The 23,890-nt window shown below is 41.2% G+C and overlaps 1 long non-coding RNA gene across 1 annotated transcript in view; it reads left to right on the top strand.

Annotated features, from left to right (window-relative positions):
• Positions 1 to 5,618: 5,618 nt before the first annotated feature.
• The window catches only part of LOC117465993 (uncharacterized), a 24,516-nt gene continuing 6,244 nt past the window's right edge, over positions 5,619 to 23,890 (top strand). Inside the window, exons 1-2 of the long non-coding RNA XR_004554230.1 lie at positions 5,619 to 5,692; positions 22,420 to 22,470. This is a non-coding gene — a long non-coding RNA (uncharacterized lncRNA). The remainder of the gene's footprint in view (positions 5,693 to 22,419; positions 22,471 to 23,890) is intronic.

Genomic DNA, 23,890 nt, shown 5'->3' with positions numbered 1-23,890 from the left:
GCATTTTTTAGCTTTACAAAAACAATTTCTTTCAATCATCCGAATGCAACAGGAGAATCTGGTTCTGAATATGGTGTTGGTTGATAGTTGTTCACTACAACCAAATCAAACTTTTTACAATCACATTTCAGTTTCTTCACACCCTAACTCACATAGAATTAGCGAGACCCACAATGTCAGATAAGGAAAACAGGCTTTTAATTGCCCAGTATTGTGTTTGGGATTGGCTGTGTGTGGTGTGTTATGTCTGCACTCTCATCCTCCTTCCTCAGGCCATTAGGCATGGTGCATGTTGGTTCAGCTCGGGGCAAGGTAAACAGTCAGAAGGACATTCCAATCAGCCCGTGCTGTATCACCTAGAAATTTAATTAATCTCAATCCATAGGGTGTGTGTGTGTGTGTGTGTGTGTGTGTGTGTGTGTGTGTGTGTGTGTGTGTGTGTGTGTGTGTGTGTTGTGTGTGTGGTGTGTGTGTGTGTGTGTGTGTGTGGTTGTGTGTGTGTGTGTGTGTGTGTGTGTGTGTGTGTGGGTGTGTGTGTGTGTGTGTGTGTGTGTGTGTGGTGTGTGGTGTGTGTGGTGTGTCTTATAATCCTTTCACGGTCAGGGTGTCTAAAACTGCTGGAAAGGTCAGCACTCTCTTTTAGCCCGCCTCACATTTTAATTGACTATCGCCCACGCGCTCCACCCACACACATGTACTGTACACACACCACACTCCCCCATCATTACGGCGGGTATGGATCCCAGTATGAATTGATGATCTCCTATCTAAAGCCTAATCACTCTGCAGGACCTTAGGGAGGTGCAGTGATCCGTTTCTCTCCACCACACCGCGGGAAACTCACACTCACACGCTGAGCCTGTTGATGAGTAGAAAATGAGCATTCTACCTGGCTTAATATTGTACTTCATCACAGAGTCCCGTGAAATATTGAAACGGACATAAAATGGCACTGGGAGACAGGCGTCAAGATTGGTAGAAGTGAAGGATTAATAAAGGCATGCGGAGGCAAATTTAGATCAAGAATTCCATGATGATTTGCCTTCAATTGGCAATTAATCACAGGCAATAACGGAATATAAGATGTATGAAGATAGAAAGACGGATGAACGCACAGAATTGACGATCAGGGGGTTAATTTGTTAACTGGTGTCCTTGGTAAAGTGCCAGCAAAGGATAACTTTATTACATGCAGATCAAGTCCAATAGAGGCTGCAAGGAACGAACATGGGAGAAACACTGAAGCGTAAGAATAATCAAGTTTCACTTATTCTATGTTATATTATTCTTCCATAAACAGGCAAAATACAACCAGTACCAATTATCCAATAACAACGTTTTGTAAGTGCTCGCGGTCAACAGAAAATATTGATCCTAGGCTCACCTTTTTTCTCTGTCTTTTGCAAATAGTGTGAACGGGTGAAAAGCATCAGGTGTAACCGCTACCATCAAGGCTAAGATCCAGTGAACACACCCCCACTCGTGAGTTAAAAATACAACATAATAAACAAAAAACACTGAGACTTTACATATGGCTCCTACATTAGATATTTATTAAACGGAGAAGTCAGTTTTGAGGAGACCAGGCTGATCATCTTTATACTTATACCTACTTGCATATACAAGGGGAGGAACAAGTAGGCAAAACAAAGGCTCAAAAGACACCTAGCAAAGACAGAAAATAAGAAATGTGGTAAGATATGTGCTTTTGAATAAACAGAGGGGTTTTGAATGACCCTTATGGAGAAATATAATCAATTCCCTGGTCGCAAGAGTCTAAGAACAGGGGAAATTCATGAAGTGCTCCTTAAAATTAATTACAAAATCACAAAGGGCTCCTTGTTATCATCATTGCAGTTTTTCCTTAAAATCCGTAGTTGTTAGGACAGACTGCGAGACAGACATTCTGGAGACCCAGATACACAGACAGACCCTGGGTGGCAGCTATTCAAACATCTACATAATGCCCATTGATGCACCATTTCCTGAAGGAGCAAGACAGGGCCACACACACACACACACACACACACACACACACACACACACACACAGACACACACACACACACACACACACACACACACACACACACACACACACACACCACACACACACACACACACACACACACACACACACCACACCCACACAAACAAAAAGGCAATAACACACAGGGCTGCTTTTGTCTCAGCCTTTTGGAAGTGGAGAATAACGGGAGTGTGAAAATGAGTGCGCGAGAGAAAAGCAGCCCAGGATGAGGTGTGTTATTCAGCCTCTCCACAGGGGTTTAGGACAACTAGGAGACCAGGAGAGTCTGCCCATTGTCCACACATGCCACACACACACACGCACGCCGCGCTGAAAGCAGGCTGTGCCGCTGCAAAACCCAATATGTCGCAACATTTGCCAAAGAAAAGTGAAAATGAGTGTAAATTGAGGTTATTTTCTCCACCTCTCCCTCACTGCCTCACACTTGTTATCCCGTCACCTTCGCCTGTGAGGGGGAGGGGGTTCATTGTGGGCCCCTTTCTGTGTCTGAGGTTCAGCACAGCCACCATATGCAGGTGTCGCCAGAAATGTAAGTAAGGAACAGAGAGCTGGAATTACTTTTTGCTCGAAACGTACTTATTTTTGACACAGATTGCTCAAACTAAGATACAATAAGCGTTTTTATAAATCCATATTAGCATGAGAATGAATGTAAATGTAGGAACTCTGCTTTCTGTGACCAAAAGGCTGCAAGAAGCACACGGAAATCAATGATCCTTCCCGAATCCAAGGCTAAAAAACACAGCACCAGCACTGAGTGAACTGTTGTCACCAATTGTCTCTTTTTCAGTTTTATTTGTAAAGATGCACCGTGAGATGTTTTAATCTCAACGTCTTTGAGGCAAATTGAACAATCAAATCAGATTTTCAGAGATTCACTTTCAACATGTCATTCCTGCAGCCCTACGTTAATAATCTTAGTATTCTAACATGAAATACATGTGCTTTTTTTTTTTCTGTATTTCTCCGCAGGTAATTTTTGACACAAACCTCCGTCCTTGTCTCGGCTGCTTAGAGATAACACATGGCACACTGTCGCCTGTCAAAGTGTTTGTGGCAGCCTTTTATTCAACACGGCTAAATAAAACCTGTCTTGACAACAACCTTTGCAAAATGAAGAATAATGTTGAAAATTGCTACAAATCTACACATTTATGAGGTTAATTTCCATTATATGTCACTTTAAACTCCTACCACAATTGAAAGGCAAATATTGTACTTTTATACCCCACTACATATATCTGACATCCTTAGTTACGTTCAGAACATTTGTATTTTAATATATATATTCTGAGTTAAGATAAACACATGTATTTTGTTGTCATTTGCCCTGATTTGGCTTAACCAGTAGGAATAAAAAACATGTGGTGCTTCATCAACTCTTGAAATCCTGTTTTGCACCTTCAATTTTTCTTCCAGAGTCTTGAAGTATCTGATTCATAGCTGGTTTTGCTACATTAATATCACATATAGTATATCTAGGCCTGAGCTTATTTAATAATGTATTAGATGTACTGATTTTCACGTCATTGAAAGTCATCTTCCAAGACGTGTTTTACTCAAAATTCAGTCGAAACCAAGTGTGAAAAATATTGAGACTGTGTGTTTGGTTTTTTTCCCAGGGACGGGCTGATCAAGGGGTTGCACACGAAAGCTTCGATCGTTTATTGATTTCACCTTTTTAAACTCCTGAGGGTAAGATATTCAGATTATGAGAAAGACACAGGTAAGAAAAATGTATTTGCACTTTGAAAGATTGGTTTTGAGAAATGATTATTAAAATGCCATTTGGAATATCGTGTAAACTCGGTGTTTATGAGAGAAACTGAGGTCCTGATTTGTCTTCAATCATACATCATATTACAAGTTTTTCTATCTTGTGGTGTAAGTACAAAGTGGGGACATGTAACACATCTGGCTGCTTTGAAAAAGAAAGTTGATAATGATATAGAGAAGTACTGTAGAAACTGTCATCATTTGTTCTTTTTGTAGCACCTTCCAGTCTCACAAATCAAAACTCCAAACCAGAGGCTCTCCATTTGTCTCGGAGCATTTTGATCATCCTGCTTTATCACTTTCAAAGACGATATTGCAACAAAAAAAACGTGTCACAGGACCTTGGCAATTGTGACACTCGGGAGAGGAAAGAATGAGCGTCGATGAAGGCGTTCATTGTTGTTAAGCACCAAACACGTCTGTTTGTGTTCTCGCTGCTCGTGCCTTATTCCTGCTGGTCCACTGCTTTAAATAGGTGAATGCAATTTGTAAATGTTGACTTCTGTCAGGTAAGTTTCTGTGTGCTTTCACTGAGTAATGAAAGAAAACATCTTTGAGTTGCAGCCATGTAAGTCACACCAAAAAACTAATTAACGAGCCCTCCATAAATGATTGCAGTGTAGCATCTGTGTATAGCTCACATATTCATGTTTTATTACAATACGCAGTTTATTTTTAGCTGTACAGTAGTTCATTTTATATTCTGTGTTCACTAGCACTAAGAAAGTGGATCACATCGCTCCGGTTCTGAAGTCTCTACACTGGCTTCCTGTGTGTCAAAGAATAGATTTCAAAATACCGCTGCTGGTTTATAAAGCACTGAATGGTTTAGGCCCAAAATACATTTCTGACCTCCTGCTAAACTATGAACCATCCAGATCTCTCAGGTCTTCAGGGACTGGTCAGCTTTCTGTCCCCAGAGTCAGAACTAAACATGGAGAAGCAGCGTTCAGTTATTATGCTCCAAATATCTGGAACAAACTCCCAGAAACCTGCCGGTCCGCTGCAACTCTGACTACTTTTAAATCCAGTCTAAAGACTTTTCTTTTTGTGGTTGCTTTTAATTGAACTATTCATATCTTAAACTGCACTGTAACTTTTATCCTTGTATTTTTTCTTTTAATGTTTATTTTATTATCTTTTCTTTTTAATGACTAATTTTAAATGCCATTTTATTAATGTCTTTCGTTTTTTGTAAAGCACTTTGAATTGCCTTGTGTTGAACGGTGCTATATAAATAAACTTGCCTTGTGTTCATTATTATATTTACATGTATACAGCTCACTTATTTCTGCATTTACTTGCACATTGGTCACTTTCACCATCCTCTTGAACTATTTTATATCTGTTTCTTCTTGCACTATCGTTATGTATATTTATGTTGTATTGTTGGAGCAGCATGGGACTTCAGATCTTCAAAAACACACTGTAGCTTTTGTGCATAAGACGATAAAGCATTTGTGTCGTGAGTAAATGTTGCTGTTGTACACGACATGGAGGCAATTTCAGTGTTGTTTTCTAATGCATATCAATATTTACTGCATGCATATTGTTGTGAAATGACTTGACGGGCTATTTTATCTTTTATTCAATCCAACAGTTTGTAAGAGAGACACAAAATGGCTCCTGAAGAAGTCAGCCTGGACAGCTGTGACGCTGTAGAAGGGAAAAAAAGCAAGTCCTCATCATTTCACATTATGACCATCACTTAAACTGATGTGCCGCCATTGGCTGGGCAAATGTTCCATAATGTGCTTAACCGTAATGTGTTCATTACAGGTGGATTTGTGAGGGATGGAAATGAGGAGAGGAAATCATGTTCAGAGAGAGACACAGACACGGCGAGACGCTCAAGAGGAGAGAAACGGTGATGTCAATCTTTTCTTTAATTGTCAGGTATCAGGAAGAGTGTGAGAGTGTGTTCGTCCTCCACCACGCAGTGCTATGTGTGCTGTATGTTTATGAGCGCTGCGTAATGATAGATTCACAAGCTGCTCCCGTCCGACTGGGGCGCCTCTGACCTTTGACCTTGAAATCTCCAGTCAGGTTTAATGATCCAATCCTCTCACACCCTGGTATATGTTGCCATGGAAACATAGCCTCCCCCTCCCACTCATAATGCAGGAGAGTTCTCCATCCGTGTCTAATTCAGTCTCAAGCCAAGTCGGTGACCTCTGAAGAGATGTTTGCAGTCTGATCAGTTCACCGCTGACGTGTCACTTCTGCAGGTAGATTTACCTGTTGCCCTATGCGGAAAATATATGCATTATATAATAACAAAAACTCAAACTAATGCAAAGGATTACAAAAAATGAGTCTATAAATCAATAATAAAGACTTATGATGCTTATTTGTAAATGTGTCACTTGCTTTTGGACACATCCAAGACGAGCTACAATCCTTAAAGTGAGCTTTCATTAAATATGTCATATTATATTTATGCCAAAGTAATTACTTTTATGTGTCATATCTGTTATTAAGAAATTACATTTGTAGCCCGTAGCCATTTTTTACCCCTAGTTGTTCTCAAGTTTGATTAAATGTGTGAGAACATGGCCAGTAATATATTAATTATAATAATAATAATAATAATAATGTCCTCTTGCACATGGCAACACGGCTTTAAATCTGCATATTACTGATTCATATTGGATTCCACATTAAAATAGAAGCAATAAAAGCTAAATGTTAACCAGATAAAAGTGAACAGTGTCTGTTAACAATGTCCAGCTTTTGTTGAGGGGGAAGAAATGGTCCCTTTTAATCATTGTGAGTAATATTTGTGTCTGTGAGCGGGGGAGCGGCCACATTATCATGTCAAGTTACAAATTAAAATGCCTGGCCGCAAACAGACCGCGGATATAAATGGGCCATCATGTCCATCTAAGTGTTCTAATGACATTCTTAGCCTGCCAGACAATTAATTCTATCAATCTGCATAACCTTTCCCAAAGCTCAGAAAACAATGGCATTTTTATGGGTCAAAATGAATGGAGTCCAACTGAAAAGTATGCTTAGGCAATCATTACGTTATTTAACAAATGTATTTAATTGGATTTTGATGCCTGGGTGTCTGTTTCTGCAGTGCCGCGGCCAACGCGCTGACTCCAGCTATGGCTAATTCAATGAGCTAAATGGAATCACTGGAAACACTCTGCAATCATCACTGCATTAGGACACTCATTCCCATCATGTAAACATTGCTTTGAGCTCTCGCCATTTATCTTCTGGTCTCTCTGTCTCTGTTTCCCCTTCATTTCCACCACTTCTCAAGACATTCGTTCATCCTCCGTTTAATGAAAGTTGAGGTTGAGTTCCGTTTTGGACTCAAGTGAATTCACAAAAAGCAATTTACCAAAAAGCTAGCACTTCTAGACCCATGAACTGCTTAGCTCCTCACTTTTCATAAATTAGGGGTGGAAGGCTTCCATCAGACGGGGTCTCTGAGGGATTGGGAAGGTGCTAAGCGCGTCTGCCTTTAACGGAGGTGAAAAACAGACTAATTCATTAAGCATTGATCACCCCAAATGACAGCAAAGTGCTTTGACATTTAGCGGGTAAATAACTGACAAATTGGCACACCATTTTTGTACATTCCAACTCTTTAATGGGTAAAGTATGGAGCAAAAAGGCAATAAAAATGTTAGCAGACAACCCGATGAACCCACACCCAGCCCATTACGCTCACCACTCCTTACAGCTAAACGCCCTTAATGTCTTAAACTGTGAGCAAGGGCTGCCCTAATGATGCATTTTGGTGAGTGTTTCTTACTTTTGATCAAAATTACATGTTTTATTTGATTCTTTTGAATGCAGTTTGTAATAGGAGCCCCATTATGCAGTGGGCGGATGGACCCATTATGAAGGGTTAGGCTGAAAGTACCTGAGTATGTATTTGAGTAAAAATGCTTATTCTTGGATGGCCTAATATCATTTCGATCAACACTCAACCATGTTCCGGCCTGTGAGATGAATACTGATATGACCTCATTATTGTGTTATCATTGGTCGGACTGCATTGCGAGCAGACACACACACACACACACACACACACACACACACACACACACACACACACACACACACACACACACACACACACACACACACACACACACACACACACACACACACACACACACTTCCACCTACAGACAGAAAAATGCAGACGTATAGAACAGATTTAGATGTGCAACTGAACAGAAATATAACTACTGTTCTGTATTTTTAAAAGATTCAACCTTTGACTCAGCTCCTGCTAAGGGACAATTAAAAGGGGTTAGGCAGTCAACACAGGGATGCTGGCAGGCAGCTGTGTGTGTGTGTGTGTGTGTGTGTGTGTGTGTGTGTGTGTGTGTGTGTGTGTGTGTGTGTGTGTGTGTGTGTGTGTGTGTGTGTGTGTGTGTGTGTGGTGTGTGTGTGTGTGTGTGTGTGTGTGTGTGTGTGTGTGTGTGTGTGTGTGTGTGTGTGTGTGTGTGTGTGTGTGTGTGTGTGTGTGTGTGTGTTAGATGAGCAGTGTGCTGACCTGAGCCCCAGCCACACTTTATTAATCAAGGCAGGAAATGTGTGCAACCTCTCAGGCTGGGCCTAAAGACTCCATGTCTTCCTGATGTCTGCTTCTCCGTCTCAATGCTCTTTCTCGTGTCCTTTTTTTCCTCCTCATTTCTCTTTCTGCACCGACAACGCCTACCTCACTCTCGCACGCTCTGCTGATACATTTTGTCTCCGAGAAGATCAGATGGCAGCGCAGGGATTTCAAAAACAATACCTCTTCCAGCAGGGACTGTGAGAGGTGGTAATGATTTACAGCATTGTACCTGTGGAGACACGAGAACTCTTGTGTCTCCGTGATTCATCTGTTTCATCTTCTCATTACATGGCCACAGACGGATTGATGCCTGATATGACTCCCCTTAAAACCCTGTTGTTGTTGTTGTTGTTGTTGTTGTTGTTGTTGTTGTTGTTGTTGTTGTTGTTGTTGAGCTAAGTTGTGCTCATTTGCAGTATTTTGTGGTCGGTTGTGATTAAGACGCTTTGGCTTCCTGTGGCTTTTTTAGTATTTGGTGCTTGTCAGGCTTTCTTAGTCAAGTTTTACAATCGGTTGTGGTTGTTTGTGGAATGCTGGCTGCAGGTGGTTAAGGCCATGTTTCCCATAAACCTTTACTTCCTGTAACAATTAGCTACTTTGTGACTGTTTGTATTTATTTACCTAAAATGCACTACCAGCACGTTAGACCAAAGGCAACCAGAAATGGTGGTACTTCCACCTACATCTCAGCAGTGGTCTTATTTTATATGCCTTGATCAAAGAAATTACTTGACATAAATGTAGTTATGATTCATTACCATTGTAGTACAGTATCACAAAAGAAACCTTTTAGGCTCAGTTTTACCCCTGCTGCTAAGTGCTCAACTACTTGATAGCCTCGGTAAGGTAGATGGAATAAAGAGTGACAAATACCCTTGAAAAGTTGCTTTGTTAGAAACTCTAACAAAATGAAATGACAGTTATCAGCGACTATTGCTCTTACTGAATATTGCTGACATGATTTGAGGAGTACGCCGTCAGTAGAATATGCAGAAAGAGCCCGATTTAACTGTGAAGTACATCCACTTGGGGCCTCAACATTCTTATAGCAAATGACGCAAATAAGGCAGAATGATTAATGTGATTGCATGAGTGATTGCAGGACCGATTGATGGTTGGCCTCTTTTAATGAAAGTTTGTGACAAATAATGTATTTCTCCATCAAAAGGAAAGGAGAAGAAGAGCAGCAGAGTTGGGAGGAAAGTACAAGTTGGTGCAATATTGACTGTGCCATCTGTGATGTGTGTGACTTCAAAGCTACAATTACTTTGAGCGCTTTTAAGACTGATACCTGCTCATGTTAAGAGGAAGCCTCTCACCTCCGGAGAGCTGCCTGCCAGACGAGAAATAATTCATTTGTAAGAAACTGAGGCAAGGGCAAAATCTGCCGTGCAGCTCTCTTCACATCCATCTTCAAAGAGAACCAAGTTCCTATATATGAAACAATAGAATAGTTGGCTTTTTATTCATGTCATGGGGCTTTTTTGCCAGTGCAGGGTCCCTTAATTCCTCTATTGTTACCGACAGGCCCTACTGGGAAGGCCTAAGAGGCTTTTTGGACCCCACTGGACACTCTTAAACATAGACCAATCAGAATGCACAATAACAAGTTGAACATTCATTCCAGAACTGCAGGGATTTCGTTATCGGGATGATCTCCATCTTTAGAGAGACAATAAAAAGTCCCAGAGACATCCTGGGTGTTTCCACGAGAGGCCATTTTGTTCACTGCAGCCGTTTCCTCATGTCTCTTAAATGACAGCTTTGCAGCAGCCATTAACATGCATGCCACTGAAACAAGTATTATAGTTTAATTCCTACCATGAAAAGCTTCCAGAGGCGTAAAACGGAGCCACGATATGGAAGGGGGGGGGGGGTGCAAAGACAGACAAGCTCCAGAGGCCTCATTGCTTGTGTGTTGCGTTGACTTAATGGCAAATGGATGTCATTGGAATTTCGTGCGAGGCAGCAAGATCTTATCGTGCAGATAAATGAATTAATATTTTACACTCCTGCTGGATTTTTTTCTCTTGCGACGAGGAGGCTAGAGTTGAGGGGGGAGTCAAGTAAATTAAGAAAAAGAAAAGGGAATGAGAAAGAATGGGAGAGAAATAAGAGCTAGGGATGTGAACTCGTCTAATGTTATTCAGAGGCAGTGAGTCATGTAAGAGAAAAGGATCTTTTCTTGTACCAGTCAAGGACATTATCTGCTCCTGCTAGCAGTTATTAGCATTAGCATTTATATATTCAATGCAATTTTGAGGTCTGGTGATACTCCGAGGGGTCAGGAGAGAAAAACGAAATGAGGGAGGAAGGATATAAAGGGTCTTTTCTCTGTGTGCAATTGGCACTAACCAGGACAGAATAACCAATGAGCTAAGACACAAGGACATTTCATGCTGGAATTAAATCTGTGATCACGGCTCAAATTCTCTTCATCAACAGGAGGGGCTGCACCTTGGAATCAAGTAGAAATCATTGATCAAGAAACAAATCTGTTAAGACTGTGGACTTGTATCGCAGACAGCTATATCTATGTATTAGTTTAAACAATACATAATGCACCTATTTAGTCAAACGTTTTGATATTATTTTTGGAGCGTGTGAAACATATCCGCGCTCCAGAGATGTGCGATGTGTGGGTCGGATTGTATTCGGAGCAAATGGTTTGAATAATTGAAAATTGGGTATTAAATGTGTGTTTTCCATGAAAGAAAAAAGTGGGGGAGGTGATCCACTTGACGGACACACACCACACACACACACACACACACACACACACCACACACACACACACACACACACACACACACCACACACACACACACACACACACACACACACACACACACACACAAAGTGTCTAGATATAGTCAGCTAATGGTCCCCCCCCCTCCACCCCCCACTGCACAGGAGGGTCAAAGATCATCAGCTCAAGCACTCAAGACGGTTCGACGCAGTTAAATGCATCATCTGTTCAATTTAAAGACAATAAAAGGCAATCAAAATGGCCTATACCTCGCCGCATAATTGGTCCATAATGACACAGATGATTTTAAAGATTCTTCTTTTGAGCTCTTTGACAGACGCTGGATTTAGAAGTCATTATAGGTTTGCACAAATGAATGGTTATGGCTGTCAGTTACAGCTGCATGTACTGGAATAAACTGGATACGGCAGTGGGAAAATATATGATTATACTTCCAGGAAAAACCAAGAAAAAATATCAATTTAATTAGTATTGTGTCGACAGGCTCTGGGTTTCTTCCCTTCTGAATCATTCTTCACCATTACAGCTGTTACTGTTCGCTTCGCATTGTGTTTTTAACGAACCAATGGTAAAACAGTGCACTTGAACATGCCATTTTAAATGTCTAAGCACAATTATACACTGTAGTTTCATTGACTTAAAGACAAAGCTACTCCCACTACATTTTACACATTATTTGAATTTGGAATTCCTCTCTGAAAAACCAAATGAGTTTTTCTTGTGGGACAACGAATCTGCAAAAAAGAGAAAAGAAGCTTTGAGACTCAAACAGCTTGACTTCTCCATTTTAATATAATGCATAGACTGCGTGAAAGAGAATGAGAGAGTGTGATCCATGCATCTTTCATCAACATGTATATGTCAACATGGCTTTATACGCTACCTATGTGAAATCATGTACAGTACATAAATCCATCCCTGAGTGTGTCCACGAAAGTCATCTAATCTCAGGTATAATGAGTGTCTTTATTCTCATCATCTTTCAGTTTGTTCCCCGAGTAATTTGGGGGGGCCCTAAGTGTCACAATTTGCCCCCCACCCTCCTCACACACACACACACACACACACACACACACACACACACACACACACACACACACACACACACACACACACACACACACACACACACACACACACACACACACACACACACACACACACACCCACACACACACCCACGGCCCACCTTGTCCTAGACAGTCATTGTGCAGTTGTATTAAGTGGTAGGGGGCAGAAGAGGAGTGGATGGGGCACCGTGGGGGGGGGGGGCACATTCTCTTCTGAGGCTGACTTTGAGATTGTTATTATCATTTTCAAAGCATCAAAGCTTTCTCTCTCGCTTTCTCTCACTCACTCTCTCTCCATCCGAGCTTAAAGAGATGAAAGTTTGCCTTTGTTCCATCCCCTGCTACATTACCTCTATGCATTAGGCCTCCTCTTTATCCGTGAAATTACCTTTTAGCTTTCTCATTCAGCGCAGGCAGTCTGCATGCGACGAGATGGCTCTCACTTTTTCACCACATCATATCCCCCCTGCACACCTCTCTCCGTCTCCCTCCCTTCTCAAAAAGATTGTTGCATTTGCGGTTTGATTTTGTCTCCACCCCTCTCCCTCTCTCCACTTCATATAAGGTCCATCTGTCTCTTCATTATATGGTTAGTGTTGTTCTTTGATCGTTCTATCTCCAAAGCAAACAGGGGTCTGTGTTGTTCCCCCATCACGCAGATGGCTCGGATATGATGGCTTAGATGCTTGTGTTCTCGCTGCTGTTCAGAGAGCCACTTTACCGGCCTCTTAAAGCACTCTTTGAAGCTGACAGGAAGCACTCTAAGAGAGGAAAGTTGCTTGTTCGTCATGCAAAAACACTTTCCTCCCCCCGATTTTGGTTAGGAATATATATGTTGTTCACTTCCATTTGCCTGATCTCCATATTTCTGTCTCCATCCATCCATCAATTCATTATCGGTGTCAATCGATTACATTTTTTTAATGTATGACCATTATAATCTTTGATTAATCCAAAATGTCAAATACTAGTATTGTAGGGAGGCTGTGGCTCAGTGGGTAGTGCGCTGATCTTTCCGAATCAGAATCCCTTCATTAGTCAGATTAGTTCAGAGGGGAAATGTGCAGCGTTACAGCAGGAAAGAGCCACAGACAGCTTAGTGTTGCATATCTTACATGCGTTAAAAAAAAGTACTAAGTTATAATATAATAAACAATATGCTAAAAAAAGATCAAAACAAAAAAAGTTACATAATTTTCAAAAATACAGATAAAAAACAAATCAAATCTACAAATAAAATCCTGTAGCAGTTCTTAGGATTTAGCAGCCCGGTATATATTACAGTTATTAAAGATGGCATATGTATATAAAGTATATATTGCACATATAGCACATATTGCACATAGTTTGACGGTATTTAACAGCAGCAAGTTACACAATTTACAAAATACAAGATACATACCTTGCAACAGTAACAAGGGTTTAGCAGCCAGGTATACATTACACAGTTATTAACGGCATATATATATTGCACATATAGCACATATTGCACAAAGTTGGTTTGTATTTAGCAGCAAGGGGTGTTATAGTCTGTGTTGTGGTGTGTGTAGGAGGGTCTACTAGGGGCAATGCTGGTTGTAAAGTCTGACCGCTGCAGGAAGGACCTTTGAATCAGGGGGTAGCAAGTTTGAGTCCCACGGCAGTCAGCATGTCGTTGTGTCCTAGCAGGGCAAGACACTTCACCCCAAATTGCTCCTGTGGGGTCCACCGTACTGAATGTATTCACTTTGGATAAAAGCGTCTAACAAAATGACATGTAATGTAATGTAATGCATTTAGGTGGAGATCAAACAAATACACGTGTTGTTGCATGATACACCGGTAAGATTAATCAGAGGGTTTTTTACCTTATTATACTATTATTTCTGAATTATTACTATCTATTTACACATACTGTTTCTTTAAGCGACAGCGTCTCAACTGGAATCTCCTGAGCAGGTGAAATGACTTTGTATCGTATTTTACAAGCCACAGTAAAACATATTCTAAAGCTCCCAACTAACATCATTACAAGCAATGAATGAATGGGAGGTAGTGTAAGGGTGAACGCCTCTGCAACCGGTGCCAAGTCGATAGATTTAATAAATGTCCCCCTGTCCATAAAATGCTCTTGGAGGAGTGGCCTGTGTTTGCTTTGCGAGTTAAAGTCCTTTCCACATTCATAAAGTCATCTCCAGAGAAGCACTTACTGGGCATTGTTTGGCCGCAAGACTTAATAATATACAAATGAGCAAAAAGTGTATATGAGTAAGGATGGGTGATACACACAGGCGGAGATACACACACATGCTACACAGCTGGAATGACTCTTCGCAGACTAATGTAATTAATAGCTTTTTATCCATGTAGAATTTGAAATGAAGATGTAAATTGTTCGTTTAACATAGCCATAGGACATGGAGGCTTCTGCTGTCAAAGTCAATTACAGACTCAGCATAGTCCCAGACTTTATGAAAACCTAATCAAGATGTGTGTGTGTGTGTGTGTGTGTGTGTGTGTGTGTGTGTGTGTGTGTGTGTGTGTGTGTGTGTGTGTGTGTGTGTGTGTGTGTGTGTGTGTGTGTGTGTGTGTGTGTGTGTGTGTGTGTGTGTGTGTGTGTGTGTGTTGTGTGTGTGTGTGTGTGTGGTGTGTGTGTGTGTGTGTGTGTGTGTGTGTGTGTGTCTTCTGTCTTTGTGTAAGCAGAATGTATTACGCTGATGTTGGGCAGTTACACAGATATAAACATATCTACAAACCGGATCTTATCGCCAAATGGAAGCAAGTTGTGCTTAGCCTCTGTAGCGGAGGACAGTTATCATCTTAGGAAACTGCTTTAGTCTGACTAATGTAAAATAAAACTGGAGTGGTGAACAACTGTGCACTCCTGATATACAGTCTGTTAAAGTTGTATTGAAGTTGATAAAACAGCAGCCTAAAAAAATTATTTAACACAAGATAAAACCACTAATAACTAATCTTGTATAATGAAAACAGTTGTAATAAAGCATGCAGTTTTATACGTGCATGTACACTTTCTACAGCACTATGACCAATCTATGAAATGATTGAAGTTGATCTGGAAAAAAGTAATTTTAAGCAAAAATGCCAAAAATTCACTGAAGGCAGCTTCTCAATTTTACATAATTGCTATTTTAATCGTCTGATGGTAAATCAGACGATTAATCATTTTGATTATTGCTCCAACTGAAATAAATCCTTTTAATACTTAAACTTGAGATTTGGGATACTTTACTGTCATTTTTGTAGATGTCATTGATGAATCAAGTTAAAGCCCTATATAACATATCCTTGTGCACGATAGGGACATGTTATAAAACGATTTGAATCAGCAGGATCTTTCTGTGCAATAAAAAACAGTTTCCAACAATATGGCAACCGTGGTAACATTCTATCTGCACCTATTCAGTTTCTCACATTCTGATCATGAACAAGAGCTCATTCTTTAGCAGCTTATGTGTTTACCAATACAACACTGTTTATTACTTAAAAAGTCGAAAACAGTAGTGAAAAACCTTGTCAAACTTTCTAATACAACTTGTCATGCCAATGGACAACTGACACAAATTCTGTTGACAGAACTCAAATACCCAAATGAGCTGAGCGGAGTAAGCCATGCAGACGGAGGTTTGCTTGTGTGGAAAGTCATTTATAAACGCCAAGGGTAGCCATTCATGCTCAATGATTTAGGACTTTCAAAACACATTTCTAGCTCATTTGAATAATAATGGTCATAAAAAACATTGCCTAAGGCGCAGCAAGCATACATCAAGCAACAACAAATGCCTTCTGAAGTTGTCGAAAGGCCCACAAACACGAAAACAATTAGGACACACAACTTAATTTGCGAAGGCTATGTTTCTCTGTTACGCCGTGCTCATTGGAATGAGTCTGAAGGCAGAAGTGTCCGGTAGTTGGAGATGCTGATTGATTGACTGTTGCAGCCGTGCAGTGCAGGCCCAGACGGACCTCCATTAGACCTTAGCGATGTGTTTGTAGGCGTACACAAACACATTTCCCTGCTTCCTTGTGCCTGACTTAATCGCACCAGGTAGCTGCTGAGAAGACGTGCAAACATCAACGTGCACGCGCTCACACAAAGCTGGATCAAACAAACCCATCCCCTTCAAACAGATGACCTCATGATTGCCTTACATCAAAACTAGCATGCAATTAAGGCTGAGTAGTGTTCATCAGCCTGGCCTTGCTTTGTCCAGAGGCTTTTCATTGTCCAGCACACTTGGCGGCAAACATCAGTGGAGAGAATCAAAAGATGAGAGCAATTACACATCGTCAGGAAAAAAACCTACCTCGACTCTTAACTTCTGAATAAACAGAACATTTCATTTAAGCATGCATTCATGCAATGCAGCTGACTTCCCCCCCCCCCCAAGATATAAAACATGGGGGGAAATATCAATTTGAACCACAGAAAAATAATATTGTATCATAAAACCATTCGTAATATGAATGTGATAAAACATTTGAACACAGTATCAATGATACTATTCTTGATATCAATGTAGATGTTTTATCTAATCCCACATCATCAGAAAAATACAAGGAGGCCTTTGCAGCACTTTATATTTTGTGTGAGTATAAGCTTTAGTTCATGTATTTTTTACAGCTGCACACAATATGATACACTCACACACTCTTATTGTTCGGTGATATGCAGTAAAGTATCTTAACCACTAGGCTTTTTAAATGATAATATATAATATATTGGTTCGCGTGTGAAGCGGCTGGGATGAGGATCAGCACCTCCAAATCTGAGGCCATGGTTCTCAGCAGGAAACCGATGGACTGTCCACTCCAAGTAGGGAATGAGTCCTTACCCCAAGTGAAGGAGTTCAAGTATCTCGGGGTCTTGTTCTCGAGTGAGGGAACAATGGAGCGTGAGATGGGCCGGAGAATCGGAGCAGCGGGAGCGGTACTGCAGTCGCTTTACCGCACCGTTGTGACGAAAAGGGAGCTGAGCCAGAAGGCAAAGCTCTCTGTCTACCGGGCCATTTTCGTTCCTACCCTCACCTATGGTCATGAAGGATGGGTCATGACCGAAAGAACAAGATCGCGGATACAAGCGGCCGAGATGGGTTTTCTCCGCAGGGTGGTTGCTGTCTCCCTTAGGGATAAGGTGATAAGTTCGGTCATCAGGGAGGGACTCGGAGTTGAGCCGCTCCTCCTTCGCGTCGAAAGGAGCCAGTTGAGGTGGTTCGGGCACCTAGTTAGGATGCCACCTGGGCGCCTCCCTAGGGAGGTGTTCCAGGCACGTCCAGCTGGAAAGAGACCAAGGGGTAGACCTAGGACCAGGTGGAGGGACTATATCTCTTCGCTGGCCTGGGAGCGCCTTGGGATCCCCCAGTCAGAGCTGGTTGATGTCGCCAGGGAAAGGAAAGTTTGGGGCTCTCTGCTGGAACTGCTACCCCCGCAACCCGACCACGGAGAAGCGGGAGAAGATGGATGGATGGATGGATATATACACTTTACTGAAATACTCTAGTCACTCTTGGTGTCACCCCCTGCCTGAAAACACCTCCATCGGACTCCTTAGTTTACTTCCCCGACATAGAGACTAGTGACATCACTGCGTCACACTTGCGCGTGATAGGCTAAGGGGCGGGACATCTCTAAGCAGGTTGACAAATCAAAACAGAGCTGTCCAGCTAACCAATCAGAGCAGACTGGGCTCTGGTTTCAGACAGAGGGTGAAAAGAGGTGCTGCAGCACAGGCAGTATGAGAAAAATAAAGAGCTTTTTGAACATTAAAACATGTAAAAAAGTCACAGTATAGACACAAAAGCAGGGGTTCCCAACCTTTATTCTGCCAAGGACCGGCAGATACATTGACCGGTTGTCAATTTTAACTGATTTTAATATTTACTCATTTGTTTTCAGAAGATATTATGATAGTGTCGTTCGTTCCGGTGCACGTCCGACAGCATTTAGCACTACATCGAGATTAAACTAATTTATTTTGGGAACTCCCGCATATAGCCTACCTATGGAGTTAGCCAGATGTGTGTAAATTACTGTTCATGGTCATTTGAAAACAAATGCCGGTGTCGGACAGACACGCACACACCGAACACACAGAGCTGAGCTGAGCACACACACATCATGCGCCTTGGTGACCGGACATCTCCTTCATCAAACTAATAAAAGGGGGAGTAATCGGGCAGTTCGATGTGTGCAGAGGTGTGTGTGGTTAACACGTAGCAGCCTGCAGTCACTCGCTGTTCTGATGAAGGTAAACACAGCGAAGGCGGTGCGTAAAAAGGCACATCTTTACCCGCTGGTGCTGCACTTCTCAGAGGCGGAGTTACACGTCCTCCTGATGATGCCTGCAGCCATTTCATGAAGTGAAGGAGGTTTTCCTTCTATAAAACAGCTATGGGCAGCAGATACCGTGAGAGTCCCGGACATGAATTCATAGATCAAGGCAGACTGGTTTACTCTCCTGTTTTGCCAATTCGGTGCTTAAACATATAGCTCTACACCCCTGGCCGACATGTCCTTAAAATGAAGTCCGAGTTTGAAATATATTTCAATTAATGTATGCACTGCCATTTCCCCACATAAACATAGTCTGCAATCAAACGGTTGTCTCCTGTGCGCTCCTCTTCCTACTTGGCGCACCGGTAACTTTCTCGTGCGCACGAGAGGCTGAGACCCTATACTATAGGCTGAGCCGCCGAATCCATCGGAACATCATAAAAGCCATTTTTAACAGTTTTCTAGTGAAAGTTTAACCAGGCTCCTGGATGAAATAATATGACTGGTAGGCTATAGGTGCAAAAATTATAAAAAAATATTATGATAAAATATGTTTATATATTTATAATTCTGCAAATATTACGATAAACTCACAGCTATTTCGCGGCCCGGCAGTAACACCTCCGCGGCCCGGTTCCGGTCCGCGGACCGGGGGTTGGGAACCCCTGCACTAAAGAACACCTGAAAATTAGCCAATTAGGGCCGACCAGACGACCTGATCAACATTTCTGAATAGTAATTTATAGAGAGCCTCCGAATGTTAAATATGTTGATTATTTTCATAAGGAATGTTTAATTCATTATTAAAGCATGCCAAAATTAGCCTTTTCATTTGTGCCACGTGGAAGAACAAGAAATGTAAAGTAATGAGAACTAGATAACTAGATCTCATTATTACGACAGTGATCTAATTTCTGCAAGAAAAACATGGCACCTTGTTTTCCAGGTGCACACTTCCATACAGCTTGAATCACACACTGACGCCTTCCCTGTTCCATAGCTTGTTATACACCGAAGCCTCACTGATTGGCTTTTATTGTTTGTGTATCAATGAGAATGCTTCCACTAGAGACCATGTACACCATCATGCATCCTCACATGAAACAACACACAGACACGTACAGCCTTAACACACACAGGACAATACCCACCGCAGCCTAGGTGGAACTGACACCAACAAACACGCACAGCTCACTGACTAAAAAAGCTCCCAGCAAACAATGCAAAGTGAAAAGATATTAATATTTAAATAGATCATTTGCAAGATTGGAATAATTAGCGACTCATATTCATGTATTCACTTCAGGGATATCACATTGAGACATGTCTACTTATTCAAATAAGATGCAACATGTCACAGGGTGCATATATGCAAATGCACATATGCCGCTAATTACACATTGCCTGTCACAAAGAGAGAAAGGCTCTCAGCAAAAATGTTCAAAGTTTTTTATGAACTATTCAACCAGGCTGCTCAGGTCTAATTAAAACATGCATGTCCCCAAGGCCTTATCAAAGCGCTGTAGAAATATGTACATCTCAAATAGAGAGGAATTAGCTAAATAAAGGACCTCCCTGGTGCTTTTGTCCTGCTCACATCCCGGCTCCGCACTAACAAACTTTATTTCTGATTGATACTGATAGTCCACCGCAGGGATTTCAGAATATTTTGACCTGAGGCGGGAGACTTTTATTTTGACATCTCCTCCCCTGACACAATTCCAGATTTGAGATTGTACTCGATAAAGCTTCTGTGATGGAGGTTGTTTTTACAACGAGGTGGAAATAAGCGGTAAACCTTCTCGGATGTGTTTCCTAATTAACCAAATGATTTGGCCCTAAGGGTGGGCTACTGACTAATGTGTACATTGTGTACCACCCAAGATTGATGGCAGAGTATATTTGAAGGCATTAAAGGAAATTAAAAACTTTTTCGCAGTTGTACCACAACTTTGGACTGATTCGTACTGAGAAAATAATTTCGTCATAGGTTTATTTAAGTAAAGTCATCAGAAGTTGTATTTATAGCCAAACATTTACAATAATCGTGCCTAAAACTGGGCCTATTACAGCATGTAAGAGCTTCTTAACATGCAGTAGTCCATTTACTTCATGCTATACAGTATGTGCATAATAGCATTTATGACTTACACATATTTACCATCTGTGGTGAGAATAACCTCAAACTCTCTTCACTGTCCATTCTGTCTGACCAACACGTAAATCAGGCTTTAAAAATCTTTCCACATGATGCAATATATGATAAATTGACAGTTTCAAATGTGCTTTTCTGACAAATGACACTAATAATTTAAGTAAAATTTCCAAAAAAAACTAAAACTGACAGGTTACAGACAATGCATCCGTCAGAAGTGATCGTTGATTGGTGTGGCTCTATTGCTTTGAAATACATATGCATTCATGTTAACATACATTTGCGAACACAAAGGCGAAAGCATCCATTCTGCAGAGTGCTGTCCAGAAGCCTGTCTGTGTGAGGAAAATATATGCAGCTCAAATCAAAGTGAGGTTGCACACAGTAATCTTTCTCTATTAAGGATGTCACATTTTGCAATCTTTTCGCAATCGCGGCCTAATATGCTTTACCACTCCGCTGCTGGGTTGGTGAGCTTCTGAAATTCGCATACACACACACACACACACACACACACACACACACACACACACACACACACACACACACACACACACACACACACACACACACACACACACACACACACACACACACACACACACACACACACACACACACACACACACACACACACACACACTCAGGCTCTCATCACACACATCCACGCTGTGTAGGTACCCTGCTGAAAGAGGCAGTCATGTGTGTCTTTCAGATAGGAGTTGAGAAAGCCCTTGATTAGGACAGGAAGTCATGTGTGTAAAATTCACACTTTTTTTTACCAACACTGTCTCTCTCTACATTGCGATGGTAGTGTGTGTCTGTGTAACGCACACCTCTATAGAGATCATAATTAACTGACGCAAAGGTAAATAGTAATATAAAATTAATTACACGCTAACAGTGAATTCCTTTGTACCTTTTAAAGTGAGCTCAGTTCTAATTTCAGGGTAAAATAATTATATCCGGAGCTGTTTTGGAAATGAAAGACCCTGCCTCGGCTATGAAAGGCAAATTATTTACACTTGTTTCTGATGATAAAATTCAAAATGGAGACCCAACAGTCTTGTGAACTGGAGATATAAGTGTCTATTGTCTAATTCTACTGATCTCCCTCAGGTGCATTTAGATCTTTTTTTTTCTGTTTAATTATTAAACTTTTACTCAGCAATGCGGCACTTAGTTTCACAAATGTCCGTTAGCATGCTAATGCTAGCCATACCTTCACTGAAGCAATTGGCAAATCCACCTAAAGATGATCCTGTACATTTGTATATGTTGCAATGTTTTGTAATGGTGTGCTTTGCAAAAAACAACAACAACATACAATTAAGAAACTTCCATAAGTCTCTCCTTAATGATAAACTTCTTGCTTCAGGTGAATTGAGTGGGTTAGATGAAAATGGAAAGAGCATGGGATCTTTTCCAGTTGAGAAAAAGTGAGGGTCACCAATTACTCAAGACACATGTCTTGTGACTGCATTATCGCATTATGGACTATTGATGGGACTGTCACTGGGGAAATTGCCATCTCTGCCTCTTCGGTGATGGATTTCACCCTGATTGCAGAACATAAAAATGGTCCAAAGCTCTTCCTCTTTGATTCTCAAGGACTGAAAACAAACACTTCAAACTTGACAATGATGTTTTAGATACATTTTATTTTAGCTATCCAGCACTATTGTGCCTTCTTGAAACATCTTTGTTTATAATATCATTTTCTCTTTGTTATCTGCAGGAATACTTCATGACGTACCGACTCAAGCTCAAGCTCATGGCTGAATGCAAGGTAGGCTGTATTTATTTCCACATACATGTCTATATTTTGTATTTGCATTGCATGTGGACGGAAATATTTGTTGGTAGGTTTTTTCACTATTTGGATAGATGTTAGACATTCACGTTTATCAGAAGTCAATTTCTCGTGACTTTGGCAGTTCCCTGGCTTGTCCTTTTGGTAGAACTCAAGTGGACATTTTTGTAATTTAGTGAAATTTTTTGATAACTATACGACATATTGTAAATACATTTGGACTAAATCATCATACTGAGCAGATGGTAAATCCTAATAACGTTGGTAGTCCCCTTACTTCCCCTGTAGTACTCCCTGCAGTTCAAAGTTTTCATTTATAAGCTCAAAACCTCAACATTTACCAAATTATTCATTTTTCCAGAAAATGCATTAAATACATTTGTAATCCACTGCTTTTTTGTTAAGTGGCACTATAAATGTTGCATGTTATAGATTGACTTGTCACAGACATTAGGGATAATAAGCAAATGTTATAATGCTAGCATACTCAAATAAGATGGTGAACAACAATATACCTGGCAAACATCCCTATGTTAGCATTAGCATTGAGCTCACCACAGCGTTGCAGAGCTGCTAGCATGGCTTCATGTTGTTCTAAATAGAAATGTGAACTGAAGGTCATGGGTTGGACCCCTGCATTAGCAAGTGAATCCAATCCTATCACACTGAGGCTGTTGGGTCTTCAACTCAATGCTTTTAAGAAGGGTGTCCCGGAAGGTTGTCATTCTTCCTGAGCAAGCGCCTAACTTAGCTGAAAAACAAACCATTAACCGAAAAGCTGCTTGTTTGCAAAGAATGAAAACTGCAGCCTCTTGGCCTGCGTGTCACATGGTCAACACAAAGTGAAGGCGTTTTGAAAAGAGAGGTAACCAGCCTTACTTATAGCTTTGATTCCATGCTGCTTAGCGTTTAAATAAGGGCGGTATTCATACACCATTATTACTCTTTGATTTCACCTCTTATGGTGCAAAACACAGCCCACCTACACGCTACAGTTTGCAATGCATTTAGTGTTATTGACCAAGGTCCATATGCACCCTATCATTTAAGGAACCAAACACTGCGCTTCACTACAGGGTTCATAATATCCTTTGGATTGAAGGTGCTTCCGTTTATGCTGAAGAAACCTTAGAGGGGGTAGGGAGGTAAGCATTTCCTTGATGCAGATGGAGTTATCTGAATTCATGGCTCCAGTATTTAGTCCTCTCCCACCTTATTCTCTCCTCTCTCCTCTTCCCCTCCTCTTCTCTTTCGCCCCTTCTTTCTCAATTGTGTCCCTCGCCTCTGGCAAATGGGAGTCATTTGTTTGTGTGAACTTCCCATAACCCGCGGCGCATGAGACACTTATCATTCAGAGTGGGGCTGCTTCGTCCTGAGTTGTAATACCTCCTCTCCT

The sequence above is a fragment of the Pseudochaenichthys georgianus genome, chromosome 20 (assembly GCF_902827115.2).
Source record: "Pseudochaenichthys georgianus chromosome 20, fPseGeo1.2, whole genome shotgun sequence".
Classification (NCBI taxonomy): domain Eukaryota; kingdom Metazoa; phylum Chordata; class Actinopteri; order Perciformes; family Channichthyidae; genus Pseudochaenichthys; species Pseudochaenichthys georgianus.
This window is presented reverse-complemented; position numbering and strand designations above follow the sequence as displayed.